The sequence below is a fragment of the Bacillus rossius genome, chromosome 11, assembly GCF_032445375.1.
Source record: "Bacillus rossius redtenbacheri isolate Brsri chromosome 11, Brsri_v3, whole genome shotgun sequence".
In the NCBI taxonomy this organism is placed as follows: Eukaryota; Metazoa; Arthropoda; class Insecta; order Phasmatodea; family Bacillidae; genus Bacillus; species Bacillus rossius.
This window is the reverse complement of record NC_086338.1, coordinates 49,541,144-49,562,937: the sequence shown is the minus strand read 5'-3', so window position 1 is coordinate 49,562,937 and position 21,794 is coordinate 49,541,144. Positions and strand designations below refer to the sequence as shown.

At 37.3% G+C, this 21,794-nt stretch overlaps 1 protein-coding gene across 3 annotated transcripts in view; it reads right to left on the bottom strand.

The window, feature by feature from the left end:
• Window positions 1-17,506, bottom strand: part of LOC134536939 (ecdysone receptor) — a 556,968-nt gene extending 539,462 nt beyond the window's left edge. For all 3 annotated transcript variants that reach the window (XM_063377044.1, XM_063377045.1, XM_063377046.1), the window contains exon 1: window positions 17,193-17,506. The gene's annotated coding sequence lies outside the window, so the exon portion shown is untranslated. The remainder of the gene's footprint in view (window positions 1-17,192) is intronic.
• Window positions 17,507-21,794: the final 4,288 nt, after the last annotated feature.

Genomic DNA, 21,794 nt, shown 5'->3' with positions numbered 1-21,794 from the left:
AGCTGAATTTTTGCACAGTTGTAGATTTGACTATGCTTAATAACATACCGAAAGTTTACCGCTGTAGACCTTGTGCGTATCACCGAAATTTTGCATTTAAGTCCTAGATGACAGCGACTTACATCAGTCCATTAAAATGCTACCCATTTGTACAGTTTTTCATTTAGACTGTCCATAAAACTACCAAAATAATCTTGAGACTCTAATACAGCCATTAATGTTGTAAAAAGCATAAATTGTTAATATTAAAGATGTGATATTAAGCGATTAATTCATGACATATTATTTTTTATCTTTGCCACTCAGATAAAAATACTATTTACACCTATTTGAAGAGTCCAATGCGAAAAATGTCCAAGTAAATGTTTTTGGTTATACCTTTAGCTTTAAGACAGTATATTTATAAAGAGTCTAACGTAATTAGTTGGCTCATTAAAGCGGCCCGAGCGTTGCAGTGTACTGCGGCCGTACTGATCTCTCACGGCCACCGCCGTTCCAGCGCGGCATTGCGACACACTGCGTACTGCGACACTCATTCAACTGGGTCTTATTTAGGGATTACTTAAAACATAGCTTATTCATATGAGAGGGTGTATGTTACATGTAAAGAGATATGCATTTTTTTCTTATATGAATGTTTTTTGATACAATAAAATTAACAATAAACGATTTCTGCTTGGAACTTGTAAATGAAAAACTCTAGAGGACCTCTGGTTTTATATCTGCATGGATTTATTCTGTTTCAAAAATTTTATTATTAAAAAATATTTTTTTAGCAACAATTTTTTTTTATTTCTGATACATCGTTTTATTTTCGATCAGAACAATGCAAAATTTGAATGTAGCCTGTATTCGACAAAATGAAAAATTATATATTTACTTCTTTAAAATCAGTTTACTACATAAAAATAGAATAAAACGATACATCGTAAATGTACTCTGAGTTTTTTTTTCACTTAAAAAACATAATTCCTATAATAATAGGTTTTTTTTTAGAAAATAAATAAAAAACGAGTTGCGTTGTAAAACGTATAGGTAGCATTACATATTCAGTTTTTTTTTAAAATAAGTTAATGTATTTGAGTGCTGCGCCTAATTGACGTCGTTGGATTGCTAGTGGCAAAGAGCGGTGGTAGATGGTTTTGCAAGAGTTTGACCGTATTTTATGACGCTACCTGTGAGAGGGTGTTCGTACCAGAAATCCTAACGGCTAAGGAAACTATCCATTCTCTGTAGTCACGTACGGGTGTGCTACTCGCGCGATATCGTCAAATATCACAACTTTCCGGGACGTTCGGTCATTTCTCGGTTAGCTCTGGTTTCACCAGAACAAAATCTTGTCTGTAGTGATTTCATATTCCTATTACCGTAGTAGTATGGGGTTTGAGAACAAACCAAGTTTGCTGTATACTGGGAGCCTACTTAAAAAAAGTATTTATAGAGTTATTAAATTATTTACGAAACACAATTTTGTGGATCGTTTGGGAAATTATCATTTAGGACTTAACTGCTCGTTATTGGTGTGACGCACAAGGGTTACATCGGTAAACTTTTGACATGTTACTAAGAAACGTTTATTCTACAACTGTACAAAGTTTCTGCTTTGGGATAATTTTCCATGTTTCTTAACAGCGAAATTCGTCCCGACCCCAAGCCGACTTCGGCAACCTCACAGTAGTACACACTACACGGCTCGGATATCTTCATGGGTTAAACAAATTGTATAAGACCCTTAACAAATATACCCATTTAAAGAAGAATAAATATGCAACAACGTTTATTGAAAGCGATTTTCACGTAGGGCTCTTTATATTTATGTAAGATGTATTAACGTTTCCGTAAAATTGAATGAAAATGAATTTCTCAACTTTAATGATTTAAATTGTCTATTTTATATAAAGATGTTAAAACTGTGTACTTTTTATTACTATCATCAGATCGGGAAATGCTTCTAAATTATTTTGGGTTCCATACTGTCAGTCTACTCCATAAACTGCATTTGCAATATCCATTATTGTGAATCGTTGCAAAAAATTGACATTTTGGGCTTAACTGCTCGTTTTTTGTGTGACGCACAAGGTTTGCATCGGTAAACTTTTGATATGTTACTAAGAAACGTTCACTCTACAACTGTACAAAGTTTCTTCTTTGATATAATTTTCCATGTATTAAAAACCTTTGTTTCTTTACAGCGAAATTCGTCCCGACCCGAGCCTATACTTCGACAACATCGCAGTAGTACACACTACGCGGCTCGGATCACTTCAGCGGTCAGACTAATTGTATGAGACACTTAAAAAATATACCAATTTAAAGATGAATAAATATGCAACAACGTTTACTCGAAGTGATTTCCATTTTGGGCTCTTTAAGATTATGTAAAATGTATTTATATTTCCTAAAAATTGAATGAAAGTGAATTCGTTAACTTTAATGATTTAAATTGTCTATTTTATAGAAAGATGTTTAAATTTCGTACTTTTTATCACTATACTCAGATAGGGCAATGTTTCTAGATTATTTTGGGTTCCATACTGTCAGTCTACTCCATAAACTGCATTTGCAATATCCATTATTGTGGATCGTTGCAAAAAATTGACATTTTGGGCTTAACTGCTCGTTTTTTGTGTGACGCACAAGGTTTGCATCGGTAAACTTTTGATATGTTACTAAGAAACGTTCACTCTACAACTGTACAAAGTTTCTTCTTTGGGATAATTTTCCATGTATTAAAAACCTTTGTTTCTTTACAGCGAAATTCGTCCCGACCCGAGCCTACTTCGACAACATCGCAGTAGTACACACTACGCGGCTCGGATCACTTCAGCGGTCAGACTAATTGTATGAGACACTTAAAAAATATACCAATTTAAAGATGAATAAATATGCAACAACGTTTACTCGAAGCTATTTCCATTTTGGGCTCTTTAAGATTATGTAAAATGTATTTATATTTCCTAAAAATTGAATGAAAGTGAATTCGTTAACTTTAATGATTTAAATTGTCTATTTTATAGAAAGATGTTTAAATTTCGTACTTTTTATCACTATACTCATATAGGGCAATGTTTTTAGATTATTTTTGGTTCCGTACTGTCAGTCTACTCCATAAACTGCATTTGCAATATCCATTATTGTGGATAGTTGCAAAAAATTGACATTTTGGGCTTAACTGCTCGTTTTTGGCGTGACGCACAAGGTTTGCATCGGTAAACTTTTGATATGATACCAAGAAACGTACATTCTACAACTGTACAAAGTTTCTTCTTTGGGATAATTTTCCATGTATTAAAAACCTTTGTTTTAATTACGGCGAAATTCGTCCCGACCCGAGCCTACTTCGACAACCTCGCAGTAGTATACACTACGCGGCTCGGATCGCTTTAGCGGTCGGACACATTGTACCAAGCTCTCAACAAATAAACTAATTTAAAGTTTAAGAACCTTGCAACTACTTTTATTTAATGTTTTCAAATCGGGCTCTACGTGTTTTTGTAATACGTATTTTCGTTTGTGCAAATTTTTTTAAAACACCTCTCTTCTAATATTATTGAATAAATATCATATTTAGTCAAACGTAGTGAAAGATTTTAAAATTAATCATTGAGAATAATTTTTTTTGAGTAAGTTTTTGTTTGCTATTCTGAAAGTATACTATAGTAATTACGTTATAGTGCCATATTGTTGAGTGGTCAATAAAGTATTATTTAGGACTTAACTTCTCGTTTTCAGTGTTCCGCGCAAGGTTTGCGGAGGTAAACATTTCAAATGTTGCTAGAAAACTTGAATGTTACCACTGTTTTAAATTTCAGTTAGGAGCAAATTTTACAAAGATTAAAAATCTTCGATTTCGTGGGAGTGAGAGTGGCCACAGCGCTTGCGGCTGTGGCTCTGTCGCAGTGCGTAGACGACATTGATAAGCTCGGGAGTCTCTAGTTTTCCTATAAATTAAGCTAGACTTTTGAGAGATATGTCCCTGTAAAGCTTAAGAACTATACAACAACTTTTGTTAAAGAAATATTTGCGTAAGACCCTTTATTTGTAAGTGAATTGTCTTTTTATTGCCTTGACTGATGTAAAAAAACTTATTTCATTAATTTAACATTTTTTTCTTACCTTTAATATTAACTTTTAGAACTTTATTCATTATCAATGTGAGTAGTAGTGCTTTAAGATTAATTTCATATAGCTATCGATAGTCTACGGTAAAAAGTGCAAAAATGGGAAGCATTTTAATGAACTGCTGCAAGTCGCTGTCATCTAGGACTTAAATGCAAATTTTCAGTGATACGCACAAGGTTTACAGCGGTAAACTTTCGGTATGTTATTAAGCATAGTCGACTCTACCACTGTGCAAAAATTCAGCTTTGGACAAATTTTTCACAGGTTGAAACCTTTGTTTCCTGGGCTAATCCTCCCAGAAGCGCGACCGCCGGGGGAAGGATAAAAAAAGAAAGAATAAAAAAAAATAAAAGGACGGGGGGTCTCTTCGGGGCTGACCGATGGAGACGAAGCAATTTGGAGAGCAATGGTCTCTGGGAAGGACGAAAACGTCCTTTCCCTTCCGCAAGGGACATTTCGACCACCATCAATCTTACTGCTGGTCCCTCCTTGCAAGCGTTTCCCTTTCGCCGGCTGTTCGCTTGCCGCTTTGTGAGAGAGAGAGAGAGAGAGAGAGAGAGAGAGAGAGAGAGAGAGAGAGGGAGGCTGAAAATGTTACCCGATGTCGTTAACATTCAAACCTATGCCTGGTGGCCACCTACAGAGATGAGAGATGCCCCTCAGTTGATTTTCTTCCCCCGCAGAAAAAAAAATCTGTACTTTTACAAAAGATTCCTTTGGAAACCCGTTGCATATATATTGTAACTTTTCACCACACATGACTATGGTTATTTTTTTACTCATATGAAATATAGGCCCTATATATATAATAATACTGAGTATTTCTTACAAAAATTAAACAATAGTTTTATTATTTTATTTGATGTTTCATTCTTGCATAATTCATACTAAACAATGGAAAAAAGATGATCTAATATTCAACAGTTTTACTTTATTTTATTTCGCTATGCTTATTAATGTGCACAGTTAATACTGGAAAGATGTTCAGGGAACTGTTTACAAATAACTTTTATCTATAGTGGAGGTACTGGGACAACACAAAGCATAAATGCCCGGACAATACTCAGAAACCAGTATTACTGCGTATATTATTTAGCAGTGATAGAGTCGTTTTCATGCAAATGCACAAATTTACATGTAACTGATTTTACACGAATATTGCTATTTAAGTTTAAAAAAAAATTACAGCGTGTCATACGCTTACTTCGCTGAACAGAGAAAATGGCGCTTGTCGTTGCCAGATTATTATTACCTGCCTTGTTAACATTAAAAGTGTCGTTTTATTTATTACAGTTAGTTAAAATAAGTTTTCATATTTCTTAAATTTTAATTCTAGTTAATTATTAAGACCATAAGGTAGAGTCATTTGACAGTATTATTACTGCTGTAGTCATTCTGAAAGAAAAATCAATAATATACATAAGTTTAATTTCGCAGGAGAAACTATTTGTAGCAGTCAGTCACCGTTAATAACAAGGCATTCTATAAAATAAAGTGCTATACTCAAAACAGCCAAACTATTTTTAATATTACATGTTAGGTATAGCAAAAACAGTTGAAACCCAGATGACGTCTTTCAATTACGTCTCTTTAGAAATAATTTTAAAAAATAAACATTATCAGATGATGCTCTTGATGAAATACATCAATAAAATGAATTTCCAAAATGTCATTCAAAATAACCAAATACAAAGTATTGATACTTTTTTTTTTTAATTTCAATGTGCAATGCAAAGTTGTGTCTATAAAGTTTGTGCTATATGCCGTGTATCTGGCATCAGACCACACCGAACAGAGGATAGCGCTAATGGCAGAAATCATGCGTTGGAAAGAGAGTAAAATGCCCAATTAACTGCACTCTGCGAATTAAGGATGAGACTATTGACATTCCTACTGTATGTCGGGCCGAACAACTGGGCCGGTCGTGGCGAAATCATGCCATCTTCACGCGGCTGCAGTACGTCAAATAATAGTTAATAATTTCGAGAAACACAGCAAACGAATCAGAGAAAATGGTTGAAGGATTCGGCCATAACATTTATTTTTGCTAGGAAACCGACAAACTTTTTTGAGTATAGTAATTCCGCGGGGAAATAATAAAAAAAATTACCAAGATGGCTGGACGATGATGGTTTCAAAAACAGGCGAGACGATTTGGCCATTAAGGCAAATAAATACCTGAGTAGCTCTCACTATACCTGCTGAATTACCGTCCATGTTTTTTTTTTCTCTCTCTCTTCAAACTGCCTCAAAAACAGAACCCCATAAACAAAGGAAACACATTGTGTAGAAGCCTCTCCACCGAGGAGTTTAACATGCCGACCAATGACGTCCAGGCTACTTTTACTAGCCCATTGGCCGGACGGCATCTACTGCAATAAACCGCCTACCGGCCTGGCTAATCACGTTCGCCATTAGCGCACGACGTGGCCTTGAAGAACGTCCATCAAACAAATTTATCTCCTCGCATTTGTCGCTTTTACGGGCAGTAAACATTGATGCATTGTAGCTGGGAGAAAGCCGAGGACTGTTAGATAAAAAAAAAAATTCTGCATAGCGAGAGGGAAGGATTTTAGCATCCCGGAAAAAAAAAGGGGGGGGGATACGAGGTATTTATTCGCCGTAAACCTTGATGACAAAATGTAAGTAATTTGCGAAATAAACATGCTGTCGGCACGGCTTTTATCGCGAAATTAAAATAAAAAAGTCCACGGCTTTGAAACACGGTTTGTATAACATTAGTGATGTGCGTGCGTTAGGGAGTGATAAAACGCAGCCAGACAAGTAGAAGTCATCACACAACGTACAAAGAAAAAAAAATGTTATGTACTTTTACAAAAGATTATTTTGGAAACCCGTTGCCAAGAATTATTTTGTAATACTACCAGAAGGATATTGTAACTTTGAACAACACATGGTTCTAGTTCTTTTTGCATATATGAAATACGTTTTTCGAGATAATACTGAGTATTTCCACCCAGCACATAATTTTATATTTTAATTGATGTTTCAATCAAGCATTTTTTTAACCACGGATGTACTGGGACAACACAAAGCCTAAAAAGCAGGGTAAGAATCCAAACCTAGTATTATTGCGAACACTATTTTGTAGTGATACGTATGTTTTTATGTAAACGTACAAATTTACAAATTCTGTGATTTTACATGAATATTAATGTTCCATTTACAAAAAAAAAGAAAATCACAGTGTATGCTCGGAACCGAATTGGTGAAGACCTTTGAAGGGCTCTTTCCAACGCGCTTGACCGAACTTTAATGTCTCGACATCTTCCTCCAGGTCACGAAGAGCGGAAGTGGAGTGGAAGTCGCATCAATTCAGGGTTTTCCATCGCTGATGGGCCCATAGGAGACATTCCTGATGTTTCCGCCAATGTGGAGCGGTCACTACATCAACGAAACCCGCATCACTGCTTTAAAGGTGAAAAAAGCAGATCTATAACGGTAACCTTTTTAATGCGCATCCATTAATTTTAACCCCCCCCCCCCCTTCTTTCCCCCTAACCAAACTCGTGTCCATGATCATCCATCTTGAAAACTTCTCGTATGAAACAACTTTTTAGACAACATACTGACAATCAGTTTTAATTTGTTGTCTGTGTCACGTAAATTCTCTCGAATTTGATAAGACCTCAAAAAGTAGTACCAATGGTACACGTATCCTTCTGCCTGTGTTTTGTCAACAGATTTGTAAATAACTTGTGATCGACACTGACATCGTGTGATGCTTTGCAAGTTAACATTTTTGGGATACGGGTACCACTGGTAGGTACTACTTTCGATAACTGGAACATCCGGTACAAGTTAGAACCAGGAACTCGCACGAACGGCGCGGTAGGGCCTTACGGGCAGCTGGTGGCAAAGGGACAGGAAGTGACTCTACAAACATGTCTCTCTACCCCCGTGGGTCGGTCAGCGGATAAGCAGAGAGGCTAGACTAGCCATCTGCAACCCTCCCCGCCTCTTGAAGAGAGTTCTAGCTTGCAGCCCCACCTCGAGTAAAAAAAAAAAAAAAAAAGGGGGTTGTCCGTAAAGTCGGTTTACGGACGATAATTTTACGTGATAAACGTCATAAGAAAACATCGATGAAAAAATTGCATCTACTTTTTAATATTCAAATATTATTTACAGTTTTGTTTTTGCAAATTTAATTTTAAAATAATTTGTTTAAATACAATCACGAACAATTAGTTGTAAAGCCCGCCTTAACCTGTTTGATGTTAAAGAAGATTTTCTCGCACGGTGGTTGAGCCGGTTCTTGCACGCTACGGCTCAGGCGGAACGTGACAATTTTTTTCGTTGCGTGCAGCCGGCGTTCATCGATTTATAAGACGTTATCACGTCAAAAAAAATCAGTAACGGACAAAAAAAAACTTGTGGGCGAGTCTTTCAGCACTCGCCAGAGATGTGTAACATTTAACCTCCGTAACGAGCAAATTCACGTGTTCTTGTGTTGTACATACACTTGTAATAAGAACCATGGACGCGAAATTTGACGTGGGATTATTTTAAATAATGCCGAGCGTGACAAAATATACTCAAAATTTGTTTTCAATTAGGTACATTTCTTGACGCGAATAACGTGTACTTTTCACATCCGCCGCTAGAATTCGTTGCCTGAGCAACTAACTAAGTCGACTGACTATTGGATCGTTTTATTAGCATACGGAAATTTTTAACTGCATACTGAAACCGCTCCGATAAAAGCGAAAAAGACTTGAAATAAATACTAAACCCCGGCTTTGGACCTGATTTCCAACAAGGAATTTTTTAAAATACTGTCCGTCTTGTTAAAATTCATCAGATATTTATTGCTATAAGTTTCCCTTTGGCTTTGCGAACTCTGGTTTGCACCATCCGTCACAGATAACAGCACCGTGGTTACACATTTCCATCAATTTTTTTGAAACTGATTTATCAATGATATTGAAAAAAAATTGAGTAATGCATTTCAAAGGCTAAACACGAAACTATTAATTTTAAACTGCATACAAAAGGTTTCATACTCTTTAATTCAAGCTGTGGTTGAAAAAGAAAATTGGCGTTAAGTTTCTAAAAACAATTACATAAATACTTATTAAATTTACTGAACCTTTTATTAACAATTGATGATAGTTATATTATGAATTTATTTAAAAAAAAACACGAAATTACGGGAAAAAATAAATGTTGATACCACCCCCTTAAAAGCTGTGTTTCAAATTAATTCCACGCATAAAAGTACACCCAACCTGTTTTAAAAAGGAAACAAATAATTCAATCAGATCGCTTCGCCAGGAATACCACTTTCAACACGGAAACAAAAAAGATTAACGCCGAATTTTTTTTCAGCGCTGTAAAAAAAGGGGAGCTTGACGCTGTTAGCTTCCAAATTCTTTTCATTTTGTGATGGAAATGATATATATATATTTTTAATTTCATGAGGATGGAGGTAAATCCTCACCCATGATCCTTCCCCTCCCCCCCCCCCACACCTTTTCAAACGTACGCGTACGCTCTTGGAAACAACATGAAAAGCTAACGAGGTCGTTTATTCCACCACGCACGTGCGGTTCACGTTCTAGGAAGTAGAGGGCGTCGCTTGTTACACTGACCCGAATCCTCGCGCCAATAACCGCTCCTTCCTGATTCCAAATATAAAATCTGTTCGCTGAGCGAACGCCAGGATATTCTGACCTCTTCCTTTCGTATTATAATATTTTTTTTTAACACGGCATCCTGTTGACATTTCCAGTTGGTGCTTGCGTCTTTTGCAGTTTACGCCGAAGGGGCGTATAGGATATAGGAATATAACTTCATCACTTCCCCTGCCCCTCTACGGCGCAGTAACACAGGAAAAAAAAGACGTGCTTTTTTTTTTTTGTGCTTTTATGGTCGCGCTCTTCAAATTCTCTGTACTGAAAAGAAAAAAATACAACTAAGCTCAAACAACAATATCCCTCCTACCGTCCCCGCTATTAAAATCTCAGTTTATGATAATTTTATTACACCGCGCATAATTTGGTCTACATTAAGCACCTATTATATCCGTGAACAATAAGTGAGTTTTGTGAATTCATTTAAAGTTTAAAAATACACCGCTATTTCACTACAGGCGTAAATAATCATGGTAAAGATAGAATGTTTCCTTAAAAGCATGCAAGGCAACTATGTTAAAGGGGCGATATGGGATGCGAACGTCGCAATCGTTGGTTTAACAGTATTTTTTGGCCATATAAAATTTTATATAGTTGAACTTTAAAAATTTGGCTTCGTTAAAGCATAGTTTTGATTTAATGACTTTCCTGGAGTTAATAGTGACTCGCTGCTACATTTATTCTTCCCTGTGAAGTCATTGGCGTATAGTGTTGAATTCATTTTTGGAAATAACTACAACGAACTGTAATATTACTGTCAACAGACACTATATTGTGGGCTTTGTAAATCCCTTTATGAGTGATTTCTGACTTTACGAAGGCCAATTTTCAATACTAAACTATAAATAATTCTTAGATCATAAAAACTTTTGAAATCAATATGGGGTCTTTTGGTTCCATCCCTTCATATTTAAAGTTATATATAAGTAATGCAAATATTATTAATTAACATTCTCACCTTACTAGTTCAATATTGTCACTAATTAGGAGTCCATTTTTTATACAACTGGGTGAGGCATAAAATTTTCAACTGTAATTTTTCTTTGTAAATGGATATTTGTAAATTTACATGAAAACAACTCTATCACTACAAAATATTGTTCGCAATAATCCTGGGTTCGTATTCTTAACCAAGCATTTATTATTTGTATTGTCTCAGTACCTAGCTCCAGTAGTTAGAAGATATTTTCAAACCATTCGCTGAATAGCTTTCCAGTATTAATTAACTGCGCACATAATAAGCACGATAAAACTAAATTAAGTCAGTATGTTGAATGTTGGATTAGGTTTCCCATTGCTTTAAAAAATTATGTATGAATAAAATATTAATTAAAATATAAAATCATGGGCCAATTTTTTGTAATATTTTGCTTATTATGCTTATTTATGTGCGCATTTAATAATGTAACGCTATTCAGGGAACGGTTTACAAATAACTTTAACTACTGGAGGTGCTGGTACAACACAGAGCATGATTTCCCTGGTAAGAATCCGAACCCTATTACTTAGAACACTATTTTGGAGCGATACAGTTGTTTTTGATGTAAATGTACAAATTTAAAAAAATCTCTAATTTAACATAAATATTTCTGTTCAAAGTTACAAAAAAACAGGGCACAGGTTGTCCAAGTGTACTTAAACTTTTTTCATGTTATTTTTACTTCAGGACAAGAGTAAAAATTAATCAATGCACGTAGGTTTAAACTTATACTAACTCCGGTGAATAAGGTACTTTTTTTTTGTAAATCACGCTTCTTTTTGAAGTGAAAACTTCTATGGGAAGGTTTGGATAGGGAGTAAATTCATGTAAGTAGTCATCGACATGGTCACGTGACGTGTTAACGATATCACTATATCTGTTCCTATTAGTATAACTTATTGCGCTTTTAAATCTTAAGTATACGCTTACTGTGCAGTAAAAAGTGTATATAAAATATATTAATATTCTCATATAGATATACTTATAGTTTGAATAACGAAGAAAACGGAGTATTTGTAGAAATATAACTTTAAAATTAAGAACGATATTATTAATTTTTTAAAACCTACAATTACTATGCAATGCGTATTTTATAGTAATTTAGGAGTTATTTTACTAACGTGATAAAACAAATTTGTTGTGTGATAATATTTTTTTTTCTAAAAAAAAAACTAACATTTTTTTAACTTCTGTCGGCAGTCCTCATGACTGCTTTGAATTTTTTTTTTTACAGTGCAGTTCCGAAAACATCGACCTCCGCTCCATGCCACGTCGGAGCGGTGTAGGAGGGAAAGGCGGTAGGTTGGGGAATAGAGGAAGGAAGGGGGTCTGAGTTAAACTTCGGGCATAATAAACATGCTATAAAGTTCTATTCTTAGCCCGCGGGGAGTATGCCTGTGGGATTCCGTCTCGGCCTTCCTTTCGCTTCCCTTCCGGCAAGCACTGCGAACCTGGAGCAACTCAAACTTATAGCAGTCGTCGCGTCGGGGGAAAAGAGAGAGAATAAACATCGAGGCCTAACGGCTGTCACGCAGATATTTTTATTTTTATGTTTAAAAATATATATCCCTTCGGAAATCAGTTGTCAAGAAATAACTTTTAATACTGCAAGAAAAAATAACGTAAACTAGCTGACCAGACAGACGTCCTGTCCAAATTCAAATAAATTTGTTTGTGATCATTTTGTGAATTTGTGAAACGATATTGTAAATGTTTAAAAGATGTGGAGTTGATTTAAAAAAAAACAACATATATTTCAGAGTGCTCGTTGTATTTATTAAAGATTGTGGCCATGTATATTCAATTTGAGGATGGGTGCATTCAGAAGTACGGCAATTTGTAAATTTTATACATGCGAGATGAATTCTAACGGCAGTACACCGCTGAGATCTGGAAATGTGTGATGTGCCTGGAATGTGATCGTCTTGTAACCATGCGGGTTTGTTTAAAAATGTAGGTCACAATTGAAATAAGTCAGAATTTCCAGCAAACAAATCGTTCATCGTATACATATTTTTTTTTGTCGCCATATGTGTGTATGCAAGGCGTGGTCATGTCTGCATGACTACATGCTAACTGCGTGAAGCCGTTTTTCTTTTCTTTCCTTCAGCTGATTGTTGCGCATTCGCTGGCGTGAAGTGTTTGCCGTGTGGAAATAGTTTTAAATTAATTTTTTTTTACGAAAATGACTGTTTTTAACAGCAGAGATTCTAATTCATATTACTAACCATCACCATACGTGGTCAAGCACCATTTCCGCAATGTTTTGGCGTATACAATATGACGATGGCGAGGATAAAAATAACCTTCTGGCAATTTATAACTAAATGTGTGTGTGTGTGTGTCTCCAGGAAGAATATTCACCTTTTTTACTACATATACTTACGTGATGTAATGCAAAGTGGTATGTTGGTGAAGTTCACTAACATACGCCTTATTTACCCCATATACTGTGCTGGTTTGTGACAGGAGTCAATATGCTAACCATTAATAACGAAAGAAATCAAAGATAAAATACAACCAAAACGAGTTTTTTTTTGTTTCTATGCATGATAGTTTAAAATAGCAAAATTGAATATCTACTCAAAGCCTAAGTTTTTTCTTCTAAAAAGTAAAAAAAAAAAAAAGCAAAATGGTGACACGGCCTTTTGAGGTTATCAAATTAAAAACCATTGATAAAAAAAATAAAAATAAAAGGCAAATAAAACTTTTTTAATTGCTTAGATAACTGAAGACACAGTTATTATTAGGAAACATTTTTAAAATACAAATTCCAATTTACTTAATTGACTGCCCGTTAACTAGCCGAACTATAAATAAATTCGAGACGAATATTCAAAGTACTCTTTAAGATTCGAATTCAAGATTTAGATTCGAGAAAATTTTTACCCATCACTAAATATAAAAATAACATTATTACTCCCTATTTGTCGTTCGGACACATTCCCATAAAATAAAAATAGAAAATAAAGTAAAGAAAACAATTTTAAAAATGTACTTAAAAATGTATAGCATCCTTAAACAATGATGTATCCATACGGATGTGTGCGTCGTTCCCTTGCCTGAAGGTCAAAATCTATACTTACATACGCCCTTTGTGTACTCGGACGGCGCATGGTCAGTTGCACCATCCTGCTCTTTGATCCGGAATACAATGATCTTGGGCCGAGAATGATCTAAAGATCGTTGCGCCAACACATACTGGGACTACACGATCTTTGTTCGCGTGAACCCGAACTTCACACATTTCCAATCTGCGACGACAGACAGCTGCAGTGTCGGAGAAATGTTGGGTGCATTTCTATTGGCGGGCTTGAAACGACATGAAGTCGCTACAATCGATTGTGACACGGCGAGCAAATGGTTGATGCGATTGATAATAGATAGCAGCACTTACAGTCGCTGCCTAATCTTTTGATTTTAATAACAACTGAAAACATGCCGGTATTTTTAAGTTAATACATAACGAAGCAGTCGGAGGTTTAGATGAAAAAAAAAAAAGCTTCTTTTTAATATGAAAAGTAATCATAACGAAATAAAATATTTAAAATTGAACTGATATAGCATGCATTTTAAACATTTAAATGATGGGTATTTCGGGAGAGAAGAGTTTGTAACACTAGAATACGTAAAATCTTTGATACTCGTATTATATTTGATCAGAAATTTCGTAAATAAACTCTAATGTTTACGTATACGTAATTAAATTAACCTGAATGAAGTCCGTGAAAATACCGGTCATGTCTGCTCGCAAGGGGTCTATCCGAGATCATTGCTATGGACCGACACGAGAGTCGGTTCACATCCAAGTTCCCAATGATCTTAGCTCCCCGCTCACAAACACAATGCTGCAGCAGGAGATGTGGTAGAGCCGTGATCAAACCAGCTTATGGCTCGAGATCACGCCCCAACTCTAATGGTGCAACTGGCCAGTAGCCATGTGCTGGCCCTTGCGGGCGGGCGTTCTGCAGTGACACGGAAGCGGAGGCGGATCACGTAAGCGGAGACGTATCTCACGGAACGTGTTATCTGCAACGGCGCGCATGCGGTCACGGACCCGTAAAGATTAGACCCGGCAATGCCCGGTTCTTTCGTTCACGTCACTCCTGATAACAAACAGAAGCCGAGTACTTGGCCACGGTGGTAGCCATGTTTGTTCAAGTTTTTTATATACGGTGAAAATTGTTTCGAAAACAAGAACTTCCAGTGTCCTATCATTACTTCGTGGTTTATTTTTATTATATATGTAAATCCTGACAGTGTTATGTTCTCACTTCTTTTTTTTTTTCTTCAGCTAAATCTTATTGGTTGCCATTTGTACCGTTTGATAGCGTGCATTGTAGAAGTGGCAGACGAATCGTAAATATCTTGTGGGTCCTTGATCCGTTTCCATGTTTACATTTACGTGTCATTGTGGAACGGGCCTTAAAAAAATGTGCATTACAACACAACTTAAGATATGCTCCAATACATACGTATATCTATCATAATGCTTAACTATTTATCATTCTGCCAAGCTAAAACTACCAGCAGTGGCAACAGTTCGCAAAGCAGCTAGCTTTGTTGAGTTATTTTTAAAGCCAAATTGGTAAATAATTTCAGAAATATACACATCTCAGCTTGAATCAAGTTGCCATGAAAAGCAATTAGGATTGCAGCAGGATTGTTATGGTAAGTTATTTTAGAATGCAACAATATTGACCTAGTTACTAAAAAAAACTGAATGTCTGAACGCGTAAACAAACTTCACAGTTTAAAAAATAATATATTACGTAGTTATACAAACAAACTCTTTGAAAACTGGTCGCCAAAACATTTTCATGTAAATCTAAAACTAGAACCGTTTAAATTTTGAAAATCTTCCTGTACAATATATAAAACTAATGGATTTACCTGAAAAAGCAAGTATCATAATCTTTCAAATTGTAATATATGCACGGCATTACCAGAGCAAATATTTTTTATAGCCAACATAAATGTGTGTTAGAAAAGTACACTTTATTTCTTGCATCTTTTCAAATATTTTGGCAACGAAGCTTCTAAAGAATTTCATTGCAAAACATTATATATATATATTAGTCTGTTTCTGATATTCCGAAGGATTTCAGCGATTTCGTTGCCTTACAGAATCGTTCGCGTCCATCCATACATAGGCTACTTGTGAACTTAGAAGGAAGGGTTTTTGGCGGTATATTTTAGTAATAATGTAACGATAGTCTGTTGCTTGGCCAGCTAACTGCTGGTCTGAACCCATTTATATTTATCGACTACCTACTTTCAAACGATCAACTCTTTTAACGTGCTGAAAATAGAAAATCATCTGAATATAACGCCAGAAAAAAATTTGTTTGCTCAAAAAAATGACTTCCACAAAAAAAAATATATATATATATATATATATATATATTTTTTGATACACCAGGTCGTATTAAGAGTAAAAAGAGGTTGGACATCCTTTCTCCTCTAGCTTCTCACTGAATGCAGCCTTGAAACTGAAGGATGTTTTGGTCAAGGCCGCATCGGTGAAGGACACGTAAGCGCTATTGTACTGGCATGTGTGGACACACACCTGTACGGAGAGTCTCGCTAAAGGGGAGGGGGGGGGGACAGGGAAAGAATTAATAGCCGCCGGGTATTAATAAAGTGTTCTGATCCGAACAGGAAAGTGGAGCAGCAGAGGCGGGCGGCTGGCAGTGAACAGCTGAAGAGCGCTCCCGGAGTCTGCCTCGGGGCAGGCGATAAGAAGCGAGGAACTTGACCTGTTACCGCAACCCACTTGGCGCAGGGCGGCGCGGCGGGCCAACACAACACCTGTTACCAACCACGGGAGCGGACATTCTGTACGAGCAACCACTGAGCGGACATTCTGTACGAGCAACCACGGGAGCGGATATTCTGTACGAGCAACCACGGAGCGGACATTCTGTACGAGCAACCACGGAGCGGACTTTCTGTACGAGCCACCACGGGAGCGGACATTCTGTACGAGCAACCACGGAGCTGACATTCTGTACGAGCAACCATGGAGCGGACATTCTGTACGAGCAACCACTGAGCTAACATTCTGTACGAGCACCACGAAGCCGACATTCTGTACGAGCTACCACGGAGCTGACATTCTGTACGAGCACTAAGAAGCGGACATTCTGTATGGTGCAGTGAGCAATTCTCTCTCCTCCCCCCCCCCCTAGCAGCAAATCCGCTAAATCGAACCCCTTGTTAGTAATCTCTTGTCTTACGATCCGTTTATCATTACTACAAACAAACACTATTTCGTGTTTTTTTTTCTTTCAAGTTCTGCGATTTTGTACACCGACTACAAAAAATGAGGTGGCCCTGCGGGAAAGGGCAAGGGGGGGGGGGGTGCAAAGATTCAATCTCAATGGCATTTAAGAGTTCAATCTGTACTGTTAATTTATTTACTCGACGTTACCAACCTAACAGAAGGACCGGTGAACGTGCTGCGATTCCTCTTGCGCGATGGCGGATCCTCACGCAATTGACGAGCACACTTTTTTTCCCCACCACTCACACACGCACAAAAAAAAAATACGGCGAGAAACTCTTAGTGGTAACTTTATGAAAAAAAATAAACTTTTTTTTTTTTGAGCTTTTATTTCAGACTAGACCGAATCACGTTACGCGAGTTCAAATTCGGAACACAGCACACGCAAGATGGCACGTTTTTTTTTTTTTACCCGGACTACAATGGTAACATACGCGGCTATCCCGCTCCACGCTAGCAGGACGGGCAGTGAAAACTGAGCCTCCAACAACCTTCTCTTCCCTTCCCCTCCTCAATAGAGTCTTGCCCCCCCCCCCCCCCCAAGGGTACCCGTTATTCCCCTCTTTCCCCGCCGGCAGCTCTCTTGGACCGGCGACCCCAAAACCCAAACTCTCCGGGCCTCGCCCGCCTGTAGCTGGTGACCTAGATTCGCCTTCCCCTTCTGCTCCTTCCCACAACGTACTGTGCGAGCTGAAAACATGCATTCGCCCTCCCTGACGTACTAGCGGACGAGAAAACATCCAAACATACGGTTCGTTTTTATTATATTTTGTACGTGAAAAATACAACATTCGAGTTCACCTCTTAGCACTTTTGTGTTACACACAATAAAGAAAAAAATTACGAAACTAAACTATTTAAATAACTTTATTACAAATATGTGTGTTACGCCTACAGTTCATGCTCTGTACTACAGATGCTTTTACTACTTAAACCAAAAGTAAATATTTGAATTTGGGATTTCTTCAGGTTGAGTTGCAGAAAGAAGCATAGTTTTCACTCCCAGGTTAAACAAAATTCCTTACATTTTCTCTCTGCAGTCGACCACTAACGACTCTTGACACAGCCACACAGTATAAAATCAAGAAATTTAATTTTGTCCAGAACCTAGAACCGAGTTTCTTAATAAATTTATACGTTTTAGTAAAATATTACGTAATTTGTACTTCCATGTCTTTAAATGCATACTGAAGGTTGCGTTTGTCAGTGATAGTAAAATATGAATGTCAGGTTAACCTATTTGTTGTACAATAGCTATCATTGGCTCCTAAAATCGGGATATTTATTCACCCACCGCCAGTATTATATAATACATACAATATACATATTTTAAAGTGATTACTACGGGTATATATATATATATATATATATATATATATATAAAATCGGGATATTTATTCACCCACCGCCAGTATTATATAATACATACAATATACATATTTTAAAGTGATTACTACGGGTATATATATATATATATATATATATATATATATATATATATATACCCGTAGTAATCACTTTAAAATATGTATATTGTATGTATTATATAATACTGGCGGTGGGTGAATAAATATCCCGATTTTAGGAGCCAATGATAGCTATTGTACAACAAATAGGTTAACCTGACATTCATATATATATATATATATATATATATATGTGTGTGTGTGTGTGTATATATATATATATATATATATATACATCGCAAATACGTATGCACAATTTTTTATTAACTAGTTTATTTTTAAAAAAATCGACTGTTAAATTTAAACACACATGAGGTGTCTGAACCGAAGGTTTATCAAGGTTTTACGATATATACCTGCACTTTAAGCCACACGTTATTTAATCGTTATGCATCCTATTTATACGTTATAATGTTAAACCCATCAGACATACACGCGAGGGAGTTTGGAGGTGGACCACGCCGCAATCGTTATCTATAATGACGTCATGGCACCACTTCCGCCATATTGGATGAAAATCACAGCCACGCCGACGTCATGAACACCATACCAAATGACGTTTGACTTTGACCCCGAGGTGCCATATTGGATTTGGTAAACTTTAAATTTAATAAATAACCAAATACATATATAAATATTCGATTAAAACTAGTTACATCATCGACTTCAAACGCACGCCTTACAATTCACTTGTAGCAGTGACGACATTTTGTAGGGAAAAAGGAAGGGGGGAGTCTATGGAGGAGATAGGACTTAAGCATGGCGGCCCATATCACTCGGCCACATAGCAAAAATATTTTTGAAAAACAATATCCGTTTTATTTGGATATACTTCCTTCCCCCCTCTACCCTACACACACCTCCTGAAAAACAATACGACCTGGTTTGCATCACCGTACACAAACAGACGTTCCCATGGTAAACAAAATGTTTTGGCAACGTAATTAAATGTCGCTCGCGCAGACATAAATACTCCCGGCACTGTTATTTTTTTTTAGTCCCGACAGACTTTAAAACAGAACACGTTTGTCTGAATATGAACGTAACATACGGCTACAGCACAAGGAAAAACTTGTATAGAGACTTTTTTTTCACGTAAAAAAAAGTACAGAAACTAAATGACATCAGATGATTTTTTTTTAATATTACTCGCTCAGTGACCAAGTTGGATGATGCAAACATTATACACCCTCCTCCCCCCCCCCCCTCTTTATTCACTCCACGGTTAAACCCTAAGCGAACGTATGGGCAGAAAATTTTACTACGTAAACTGTGTCGTTTACCATGTCAATTTTTTTTATCAATCCCAGCTCTGACAGATAAAAAAATTTAAAAAATCTGAAATGCTATTAAAGAAATAAATTTTTATTCATTACTCTGCTCTGGATACACGAGTTATCAGTTTCCGCCGCTCCTGCAGAGGTTGATGACGTCATAGTGGCAGCCACCCAACAAAATACGATCGCCGTGGATCGGTTGAGATGCGCAATTCAAAGTTATTGCACAACAGAAAATACGAACCGTATCATTCTGTGCTATGAATTATTCGTTTGGCTTTTGTTCGAATGGTGAACGACGACACAAGAATGGTGAAACAATCGATAAACGCCGGGTTGCGCAGGAAGGGGGTTTTGGCTTTGTATTCCGCCAAACAGCTATCGCGTACAGCAGGAAAATACTTAGTGGTTCAAAGGCAGAAAATTATATTTTATAGTCACGCTTTAAAACATCGTATTAATTTTGTTACGAGCGAACTGCAGGCAGGACTGCGAGACATGCCAGTGGGCCTTCAAGCTGTCAGAGGGCTCATTGGCTCCGGGTGGGGTCGCGACCCGCTGACGCAGCGCATACCTTGTCGAATTAGCAGCTCGGCCTCGCTAACAAACACCCCCCCCCCAGCCCCTATCCCACACGGCACTTTATCATCGATCCCTCAGTCCATCTGGATGGTTCTACGGTCTCCCGGGGGCCGCCGGTTTGGAGTGGCGTAACTAGAACACCATTGTTCTGGGAGCTTTCGGGCGTGAAGTCGAAAGGGTTCGAGACCATTCCAGAAGAAGGGGGGGAGGATGATGGGGTATTAAAGAGGCGACGCCAAGCCTCCGAGCCAGTGGAGTGGAGAGTGAGGTGAAGAGGGCGATTGACCTCTTCTCTTGTCGAGCGATAACCTGGACGACGGACTTCATGTGCGGAGGCTGGTGTATCGGGGGCTGTGTCGTGGCGCGGACAAGTGAGTATTTGTTTTCGATATTGCTAATAGGTAATTGAAGTGTACACCGAGAGGTATAGACGCAAGTCGAATAACTAGTAATACTCTCCTTTACTTTTTTAAAAAAAATTCAAACCAGTTGTAAAAAGGCAAATCGCTACGAAAGTGGTAGGCCTACGTCTAGAAAAGTGGGTAGTCAAAAAAATGCATACTTAGATTTCAACATTAAGGTTCGTTAGAGGCCATAATACCTACAACCTGTTTTTTTCTCATATACGTTGCCAGTTTTCTTAATATATATATATATATATATATATATATATATATATAGTAGGAAAACGTTATTTCACGTTGGTTCTACAGCCATATAAACTAAATAAAATTCTGCGTGATGGAATTTCATTAGAGTTACATTGCGAGTATTTTGAATGATAAAGTGTCTCACTGAAAGGGGAAAAAAAAGTATGAGTAGACTCGTCAGACGTGCCACTGAGGAAGGGGGGGGGGGGGGGTAAATACCCACAAAACCACTAATTAGACGCGGTATTCACGCCCGCATTGGAAGCTCAAAGCCGCTTCATCGCTCTCATTCACTCTCACTCACTCTCACCTTACTCTCACTCTCTCTCGCTCCGTGAGCCGCAGGTCGAACGGAACCAGCTGGCTTTATTCCCTACTTGGACACAGAGACGCAGCGATACAGACCCGTGTTCCGATATCCGCCCCGAGCGCATTGACTCCCGGACACCTTGTTAAGACACGTTCCGTTATACCTGTGCAATGGCACGAAAACGGAGACGGTTTTCCCGGAACACTTGAACATCGCGACGCTGCTTCCATCATGCAAGGAAACGTTTAACACTTATAATTAAATATTAATTTAAATGTTTATGACGTAATTAAATATTAAATAGTGGTAAAAACATTAATATTCAGTAAATTTTTAATGGGGTTTTTTACGGTAATGTGCCACCACCTGATCTATAATAACCGATCAAAAAAGAAATTAGCAGGTTGAATATAGTCCATAATATAAAGAAGAAATGTATTTATAACGAATTAATATATCTCAGCGCTC